Genomic DNA, 10812 nt, shown 5'->3' with positions numbered 1-10812 from the left:
GAATCTGAAATAGACAGTTGCTTTACACACTGGGAATTCCACTTAATATGCAGCACTTAGAATGTGATAAGATTTCTGGCATCTTTTTAATTGTGGCTCCTGCTTGCTTTATAGAAAAGATTATGTCCCAGTCTATGTACCTGTGAACAGAGGTATCTGGGGAGCACTCATTTTTTCACTAAAAAGGAACATTTTAAGTACCTACTAATTGCAAGACAAGCTCTGCACCAATGACGCTTTGGGACAGATGAATAATTCGGATACCTTGAACAAAAGATATAGTCAGGTTTTTTTGTTTGTTTGTTTCCAGACCTCTGGAACATGTAAACATTGCCTAAAAGTATAACACTCTATTGCTGCAAAAGCAATGTAAAAATTAAACATAATTTTTGGAATTTTTTTAACAAAGCAAGTTTCTCTTGGATGCTGGGTAGGAGCACCTAGGAAGGAGGCTGTGAATTTCTGGGTGTAGAATTTACGAAGAGTTAGTGAATCGGAACCATAATCAGTGCAATTCCAGTTGGTCTGCCCCAAGTAAAACACAAAATCGTATTTTAAAGGGGTGAGTAGATGCTTTAAAAATATTTTCAAAATAAATGTTCTGAATGTCAGTTTGGTTTCTGAGTTAAATTGCCTCTAAATGACCCAGTTCTAAAGTCACATTTCAAAGCTTCGGGAAACCCTGTCTGGGGCCTGTCTAGACCTTAGAATTGGCCTGGTTTGTTTTAAGGTTTCAGCGAGGGCTGGCCTGCTGGGTTTGCCTATTTCCAGGACAGAGGCATGTGTGAGACATGATGCAGATTTCCAAGGTACTGTTTTGTTTTGTTTTGTTTTGTTTTGTTTTGTTTTTTCATTATACCCTGTATGAAAAAATAATTTCAAAAAGTGGTATCATGGTATATGTCATTTATATGTCATGGAAATTGCATCCTTCTTTGGCTTTGGAGCTTCTTAAGTGAAAAGGGTCAAAGTGGTGGATCCCAACCAATGATCCCGTGGCTTTGATCCAGTGGCATCAGAGAGCTGGATTCTACTCTGACACCATAACTAACCCACTGTGGAACTCTGGAAACTCAACCTCTCTGGACTTCACTTCTAAAATGAGGCATTTGGAATATAAACTCTCTATAGTCTCTTTGGTTCTTTGCCTCTATGATATTACAAAGAGTGCTGGCAGGTTTTCTAAATTTTATTGTATGCTCTATCTTTTTCTGGAAAACAAATAAAAAATTCAGCACTAATTCTATACTGGGCAAAGCTAAAACTTAGAATGAACTTAGCAGCTGGGCAGTCATGAGTTAGTAAATAAGGGTTTATGGAGACTCAGAATCTCATGCAATTGGGGCACTGAGTCATGTGAGGTTGTTCATTTGTCACAATCGCTGTGATGACATATTCAAACTAAATATACACTTTTAAAACATAGACATGCTTTGGTTTTTTTTTTTAAATAGAATTTTGGAAAATACTAGAAACATTGGTCAAATCAATTAGCTCATACCTTAGCAGTTCTGTGTTGCATGCATTTGACAGGGTGGAACATTCCTAAATAGGTATATTTAAGCCCCCGTCAAGGCTGGATTGTGTAATGGTCTGGCATATGTGACTTCTATGTTTCTTTAATTGCTGCTTCATGCAGCACCTGCATTAAAAGTGGAACACTGTGGGTCTAGTGAGTCTACCTCACACTGAAGGGATGGAGGGGATCACTCATGTCTGTTGCATGACGCTTTCGAGTTGGACAAAGCAAATGGGTCAGTCACTGGGGGGTTGGAGCAGTGTGCATCATACTGGACCCTGTCATTCCAGCCAACAGAGGTACCCCTCAACAGCAAAAGCCATTCACACAGCAGCAGTGAGCAAGGAGGCTCACTGCATACCATGATGCTAATACTTCTGAGATCTCCATCATAATGTGCATGGCTCTCACTGTGTGAGAATATAGCCTCATCTAAAGAGAGACAGACTGGCAGTCTTTACTTAGGAAGATGAGAAGAAGTTTATTCAGGTAATTAAGAAAGGCCACTCTTTCACCTTGAATATTAAACAGACTCATTGGCTAATTGTTAAACTCTCTTCTTATAGACTAATTTGGTGGTATGAATTATCTCTCAAAATGTATCCTTGAAACTCTGTCTCATCAAAGAATTGACTTAAGGGTGAATGAAATCTGTGAAAGTAGTGTTTTACTTTTTGTAAAAAATTGAGGTGAAATTCACATAACATAACAATCATTTTAAAGTGCACAATTCAGTGGAATTCAGTGCATTCACAATGTAGTGCAGTGACCACCTCCCTTTAGTTTTGAAACATTGTTATCACCCCAAAAGAACACCCCATAACCCACTGAGTAGTTATCCCCACTTGCGCCTTCCCCCATTTCCTGGCAACCATGAATTTACTTTCTGTCTCTGTGGATTTGTCTGCTCTGGACATGTGTTACATTTTGAGGAGCTGTTTTTACTCCAAGGTACTCAACTCCTAAAGGATGTGAAGGAAGAGAGCATGCACCTGCGGCCCTGTGATTATGAAATATCTACCTGTTGGGACCTCCTGCTTCCTTCCCCATGAGGTACAACCACCTTCAGACCACAACAGGCTGTCGACCAGCTCCAGGAAGGCTGCCTGGCAGCCCAGCACAGGAGGGAAGAATGATGTCCATTTAGAGTTCCAGGAAAGGCATAAGTAGGGCTGAATAAAATGATTTTAGTTGGAATTTGGCCACATTCAAGGGCTAATTAATGGGGATTATGAACAAAGTGAGGAATGTGCTCTTGGCTGCCACTGAGTTATCAATGTAGTAACGTATGGCCTGCGAGTTTCCTAACCTCTATAGAAGGACGCCCTTGTGCTCTATCCAACATATTGAACTTGTTAAGTGCTGAAGAAAGCTGGACTCTTGGAAAAGGATGTGGAGTCTTTTATTCACTCACTGGACGATTGGTGCTTAAATCTGCGGGAACCTGGACACGTGATGCTTAATCTTAAATCTCACAGGGAAGTGGTTTGGTTAGCGCACACTGTTAGGATGCCATTCTGAGGCTTCAAAAAGCAGTGGAGGAGATCATCTACCTGTTCCCTTTCCTAATTTGGACAGTTACCAATCTTACAGTTGAAGTGAAAATATTAATATTTCTAGACACTTGCAAAATGAGAAAAAAAGTCGTGGATTGAGCAGCTCTGCAGGCTTCTTTCTCTCCCTCTCTCTCTCTCTCTGTGTTTTTTTTTTTTTTTTTTTTTAGGAACCTAAGATCTGAGAGGGTTGTTTCTTCATTAAGTATTCTACAAACCTGGGAACTCTAGAAATGCTAGCGGGGAAGAGAAAGAAAAAATGGGGAAAATAATAAAAAACGGAAAAAATCTTTCTCCCCACAGGCATCATTTTTCAGTGAGTGAAAAAAGTTTCCAAATATCTGTCTGTTTCAGAATCCATTTAAGCAATCTTAATCATCTCACCTCCGTTTCCTTATTATTCTAGAGCCTAGTCATTTTTTCCCCTCTAGAATTAAGTTGCACTGCATATAGAAATGCATGGGTTTTATCCAAAACTCGTGATTTATTTTAGGTGGGTTCTTTCTTTATTCACATAAAGTAGCATTATGCATAAAAATTTAAAAATTTCCAACCCATGATTTTTTAAAAAGTAACTTGCCTCCCCCACTAAAGTTATGTCCAGATAATACAATAAATAAAAACTCTATTCTTTGCCATCTAGCTTTTAAAATTAGGCAAGAGTGAGCGTTTACTGAAATTTGCTCCATTGCATAGAGCATACATACTGTTTTAAGAGAAAAAGGGGAAGGCCTAAGCAAATGGGGATGTAGTCTGTTTTTCTGCTCTTGAATTGGAGGAGCTATTTTGCATTTCCTCAAAATCTAGAAGTAACTGTGGCAGGCTGGGATTACTGTGTGTTGGGCAAAAGGGTGAGGAAGAGGAGGAGGGAGAGGAAACGAAGAGGAAGAAATAGAAGAAAGAAAAAGGGAGGAGGAGGGAAATGGCTCTCTAGAGGGACTTCCCTAAGCAAGGCCAGGGCAGTGCAAGTAATAAGTATCTGAATACAGAAGAGCTTATTGGAGGTTTGTGACCAACTCCCTCACTGGGCATCCCTCCAGGTAGGGGTTTGGTGGAAGGCAGAGTTTCATGGGTGTGCAACTTGGGCATTGGCACAGAGTCTGGTGCTCAGAAGGCCCACACTCAGTTTAGGGCTCTGCTGTCACCATCTTGAAATTCTTACTAATCTTATTTTTGAACTTGCGTTCTGTACATAAAGTCTGATGGGACACAGAGCACATACATGAGCAGAGAAGACGTATGCAATATTCATGTTTGCTGTTCCTTATCACCTCATTTGCATAAAGAACCCATGATGCTTAATGAGCACAAAATTTCAGCGGTCCCACAATGCATGAGAATTCAACAAGACTCAAAAAGACTAAGTGTAAAAAAAGGGAAGGTGTGATGCCTACAACTGAGTAAGTGGGGCAGCAGGAAGCCCCAAGAGGCCATGCTTTCCATTAGAAGATGTGCTTTCCAGAATTTGCTTCAAATGCAGGAAGAAGTAGTGGAATTCTAAGAAACACAGATGAACTGGGCGCAGTGGCTCACGCCTGTAATCCCAGCACTTTGGGAGGCAGAGGCAGGCGGATCACTGAGGTCAGGAGTTCGAGACCAGACTGGCCAACATGACAAAACCCCGTCTCTACTAAAAGTACAAAAATTAGCTGGGTGTAGTGGTGCGTGCCTGTAGTCCCAGCTACTCGGGAGGCTGAGGTAGGAGAATCACTTGTACCTGGGAAGCAGAGGTTGCAGTGAGCCAAGATCATGCCATTGCACTCCAGCCTGGGCAATAGAGTGAGACTGTCTCAAAAAAAAAAAAAAAAGAAAGAAACACAAATGACCAAGGAACCCTATCACATCCTTTCTTATTCATGTTGCTTCCCTGTAATAGTCACCACTTATACTGAAAAAGATGACATAAAAGAAAAGGGAAAGATAGGGTAAATCATAGTTTCCTTTCCTTTCAGACCCCCTTTGCTTATCAGTAAGCCGAAGGTAGAGGGTTGATAGCATATGCACTTATCAAGCAGTGAAAGAAGACTAGCCGAGCTAGTTTTGTGCAGAATATTTACTGTTCTGGTGAGAACAAAATACATATGCATGTATGAGGTACAAAATGTGAATTGTGCAATTTTGGTGATTCTGCATACAAGTTAAATGTTCCTATATTTGCATTTATAACTGATGTTGCACAATATAAAAATGAATGGTGGCCGGGCGCAGTGGCTCACGCCTGTAATCCCAGCACTTTGGGAGGCCAAGGTGGGCAGATCACCTGAGGTCAGGAGTTCAAGACCAGCCTGGCAAACATGGCGAAACCCCATTTCTACTAAAAGTACAAAAATTAGCTGGGCTTGGTGGTGGGCACCCGTAATCCCAGCTACTCAGGAGGCTGAGGCAGGAGAATTGCTTCAACCCGGAAGGCGGAGGTTGCAGTGAGCTGAGATCCGCCACTGCACTCCGGCCAGGGTGACAAGAGTGAGACTCCATCTCAAAAAAAAAAAAAAAGAATAGTAAAATTCATGCTAATAATTTTAATTTTAAATTTTTCTTTATTTAGTACAACATTACATAGCAAATAAGAACACACCATGACAACTAGGGAAGAAAGGATAAACCTTTATAATTTAGTATCTTTAACGGTATTTCCCCCTGCGTTTTGAACAAGGGGCCCCACATTTTCACTTTGCACTGGGCCCCACAAATTCTATAGCTGGCCTAGGGGAAGGTGTGCAGGTGTGGTGCTGGAGCCAGGAGGAAGGTGGGGGGCTGGAATTGTAAAGCTTATCTGGTTACATTTAAAAAAACAACTCTGAGTAACTTGATAAGCTATTTCTTTCTTTTTTCTTAATAATTTCTCTTAAAACCAAATAATACGGTTTGGCTGTGTCTCCACCCAAATCTTACCTTGAATTCTCACATATTGTGGATGAGACCCAGTGGGAGGTAATTGAATCATGGGGGCAAGTCTTTCCTGTGCTATTCTCGTGATAGCGAATAAGTCTCACGAGATCTGACAATTTTAAAAAGAAGAGTTCCGCTACGCAAGTTTTCTCTCTTTGCCTCCTGCAGTCCGTGCCTTCCACCGTGATTGTGAGGCTTCCCCAGCCACACAGAACTGTAAGTCCAATTAAACCTCTTTCTTTTGTAAATTGCCCAATCTCAGGTATGTCTTTATCAGGAGCGTGAAAACAGACTGATAAACCAAATACCATGCGTCTCCAAAGCACTCCGCCCCTGCTATATTTCCGGGAGATGAGCCCGTTTTTCATATGAGAACAGTGAGCTCCAAGGAGCGGCCTGCCCTTGGCTTCTGTTCCCAGGGCGAGTGTGAAGCCTGAGCTTTTCCGTTCCCTCTTCCATGGAGCTTGGCTGGTTCCTATGAACTGCAAGTTAAGGTTTGTTATTTTATAGTCCATTAACCAATCTTTTATAAAAATTAAAAACAAGTTATCATGTAAATGTAAACAAAAAGCTAATGTAAAAAGGTTAAAAAATTGTTTTGGTGACTTTTTTTTTCAAGGCCTAAAAGCCACAATCAGATATTGTTATAATTTTGGGTGTCATAGATCATATCTTACATTTGTTTTTGTATTTATAACTCTGTGGGATTTACCAATCTTAGGGCTATAATACTTTTTATAACATAAGTGGAAGCTGTTTCCCAGGTTTGATTTGTTAGTCTTCTCTTCTGCAGTTAATTTATTGGTTTGTTCTACGTATTTTACAAAATCCAAACCTTGAGAAACAAGGCTTAACAACAATTTAGCTCCATATACGCTTCAAAACTTAAGAAATGGGGAGATGTGTTTCATTAATATTCTTTATTATTCATTTGACTTACAAAGTATATAGGCATGGAAATTGCCTGTCAGTTTTACTACCGAAAGCCCCAGCTACTCTTACTTAAGATTAAAGTCATTCTTTTTATAATCACTCACTTTCCTCCAAGAAAATTCTCTGTGTGGGGGGAAATTTTCGATGGAGAAGGATTCTGTGTGGACTTCCAACCCTTTAACCTAGGTTATAGTGGGATGTTAAGTCAGGAAATGACATATCGGGGCAGGAATCAGTTGTGCTCCCTCCCAAGTCTATTTTAAAGCACTTTCCATTTTAAATATAGCAATAAAATATCAGCCTCGAAATGTCTGATAAGGATAAAAGCAATAGATCCAAATCCAATCTAAATCTGACACTACTAGGAACAAGAATTCACATTGGTAAGTCAGGACTCATTTATGGGGCCATAAATGGGTGGGCCAGCTATAATTTGGATATTAAACTTGTAAAATATATTGATGGTATGGAAGAGCTAAATAAATAATTTACTACAAAAAAATTGGAAATCTTTACACGGTACTTAATTGACCAGTTGGTCTCCCAGATTCTCAATGCTCCTTGCTTTGCATTTATGTGTTTTTCATAGGCTAGATTTTCCTTTTCCTCACTTGAGTTTAATTTTCCTCTGCAATGAATGATCACAAGTTAGTGCATTTCTGAAAACACACACAGTTTCCATTTAAAATTTTGCCAATCCATTACAGGCCTTTGACAATTTCATTTACCTGTTAGGAGGATAAATGTACCCCCACGTTCTGCCTGTTCCAGGATAAGACAAATTTCTTTCTGGCCTCAAAAAGCCTTTTCAGTACCACATCTCAGATTCCTGTGCTGAGCACATAATGGGAGGGGCTTCAAGGAGATGCTTTACAAAATTCACTGAATCTTTTTGCTTGGTATTTTGGGAATCTGCTGAATAGAGATAAAAAATGATTTTAGAAAGATCTGTCACGGCCTCCTACACATCTGTGAGGTGCTAAGTGTGGTTGGAGAAGGGAAAGGAGAATGAAAATATGGAAACTCAAAGTAAGACAGTGTTATTTATGTATGTATCCAGGAAAACAAGTAGATTTCTTGGACAATTTTAAATTTATTTAATAGTAACACTATCTCATATGTGTATAACAATTACTTGTTTCAAAAGCCTTTCATATCTTTTATTTTTTCACCTCTTGTGATATTCCCCCAAAGTAAACAATAGAGGTTTTACAATGGCCAGTTTTACTAGATGAGAAAACTGAGGTTTGGGTAAATTGGGACTTGCACAAAGTAGTTTATACAGCAAATAGGCTGGTGTTTAGAGCCCGATTCTTCAGAATCCCAGGTTGACTCTACTGTGAAGGATCATTTTGTGCTTTCACTGGCAGGTAATAGAAAGGCCACCCCAAGCAAGCTTAAATAATAAAGAGTTGCATTGGCTTGTATAATGAGAAACCAAGATGGGGTGGGCTTCAGGCTTGGTTCCATCTAGGTTTTGACTCTGTTTTTCTGCAGTTCTTTCTGTTCTGTGCCCTTCTGGGAGCTGACTTTGGCTTCTGGCTGGTGGTTGGTAGCAATTGAGGCATCTTGCCTCCTAGTTCACCCCTACCAGGTTGACAGAGTCTGATTTCCCCATTGTTATCTCTTAAAAGCAAGGTAGGACTTTCCTGGAAACTTCCAGCAAGATTTTTCTTTCTCCAGAATTGGAGCGCGTGACATCGTCAGTCAATGACTAACGTGGACCATGGGATTACTTTGATGAGCTTAATCTAATCAAAGCCAATTCTGAGTGACAGGTTATTCTGAAGAGGGAACCTATCTGAACAAAAGCAGGGTCCTTGTAGGAAGAAAGAGGTGAGAATGGGTGATGGGTAGACAATCAACAGAGTCCTCTACAGTTACTCTATACGATTTCAGTAGGTCACACGTTTGAGGAAATCCACGTGTTTGTTATGGAACAAGGTAGCCAAAGAGACCTTTTTCGTTTGGCCAGAGGGACTGATGAAACAACTAAATCCTGGTTGTTTCGCAGTCTCTTATGCAGCTTCTTATTTTGTTTCCCCGGCAGCATCTGTGCTCTCCCACATGGCTTCCGCTTGGTCTTCTGCCAGACCCTGGGCTTCTCACAGGCACAATGTCTGTGCCTCACCCTCAGGAAACCCAGAGGTTTGCCAGAAGCACTCACTCCCCAAGTCCCTAACTTCATCCTCTGCTGGACCCCATTTCTGAAGTGAAAGTACGCAGAGGAGTTAGTCATAGAGAGTCTTGTGCAATTCTAAGAGGGAAAATGGGTGAGAGTTCATTATTTTCCCTGAAGCAAGGCTTGGCAGTCCAAAATATTCCCCAATGTGCTGAAGTTAGTTTACCAGCAGTGTGTTTTTCTTATACCAAACTGCTGTCTGAGCCACAACCTTGTTGAAAACAGTAGGGCCATACAGCTTACACAACTCTATCTGTCCTCCCTCACAATTACCTTATAGAACAGTACGCACTAGGAAACTTTAAATTTTTTGTCTGGAGAATCCTTGGTGTTCTAAATATGCAAAGCCTTCACCGCATCAGGCACCGCCTCTTACCCTGAAGACAAGCCACACTCTGGCTGTTAATCTAGGCCCAGCCAAACACACCAGGGCCTGGTGGGCCAGATCCCAAAGTACAGAGGATGTATGCTCGGAGAGCACTGCCTAAAATGGAGGTCACTGGAGATGCTGAGGAGGAGGAGGTGCCCAGCTTCCTTTAATACCATCGTGTGTTTTCAAGTGGAAGATTCATTTAAGCAAGGGAAAATACCTTCTCCCTAGGCTTCAGGCCCAAGTAGGTAATAAAAAGCAAAGAACACAACTCCAAACCCCAAACACTATGTCTTTTTAAATGAGGTTTGAGGCTTAGTTACTCATGTGTGACTAGCAGGACTGGTGTCATAATTTGCAGGGCTCTGTGCAAAATGAAAATGTGAACTCCTTGTTCAAAAATTATTAAGAATTATACGACAGTGACAGCAAAGCATTAAATCAAGCATGGAGCCCTTTTAAGCACGGGCCCTATGCAACTGCACAGGTCTCACACCTACAAAGCCAGACTTGGTGACTGTGCTCTTTAAAGTGACAGAGCACATTTTCTCTCACTATTTACTGTAGCTGTTTCTTAGCTCTAAACAGTCATTTCCTTTCAGAGAGCTCCGAACATGGAAAACTAAATAGTTTGGATATTAAGCATTGTTTTAATTAAAGGAGGAGAGCCTAGAGACAGATAAAATTGTGAGTTTTTGTTCTGGAGTCAGCCTTGATTTGCTAGAGTCAAACCTGGTTTGATTGTGCTTTAATCTCTGAATGGCCTTCAGTGAATCGCTTCAGTCTTAGTCATTGTCTCATTTACTGTAAAGCAGGGGCAATTCTTTTGCCTACCTTATTGGGCTTCTAGAAGAATTAAATGCAATATTGAATGTAAAGCACTTAGCATAATGCCTGGCTCATATTATTGCTCAACAAATATTAGCAATTGCCATAATAATTATGAACTGAGAAAGGGATGGTTGAGGACTGAGACTCCTCGAAGGATATCTTAGGGTTCAGGGGTTTAAGTTGTGTTCCGTTTGCCTGAGCCTAGTTACCACTAGAAATTTTAAAAACGTTTTCTGATGATATATTCTTTATTTGTAGAAAATTTTAGAAAAAAAATTAAAGTGAAATTTATACATGGATTAATCATTCAAAGGTAACAACTGTTAGTTTTTTAATGTATTTCCCTCAAATTTTCTTTTTTGCATATATGTGTATGAGAATTGTACCCTACTGTAGCTTTAGTTTTATATTCTGCTTCTTCCCCTTCCTGTAAATATCACCTTATGGCATTAAATTGCTTTAAAAATTTTTCATGACAGCTTAATTCTATATTGTGCAGATGTTCCATAATTTGTTTGTTTCCCTATCTCATGGA

Source organism: Symphalangus syndactylus, chromosome 9 (assembly GCF_028878055.3).
Source record: "Symphalangus syndactylus isolate Jambi chromosome 9, NHGRI_mSymSyn1-v2.1_pri, whole genome shotgun sequence".
NCBI lineage: Eukaryota > Metazoa > Chordata > Mammalia > Primates > Hylobatidae > Symphalangus > Symphalangus syndactylus.
Note: the sequence above shows the minus strand (reverse complement) of the source record.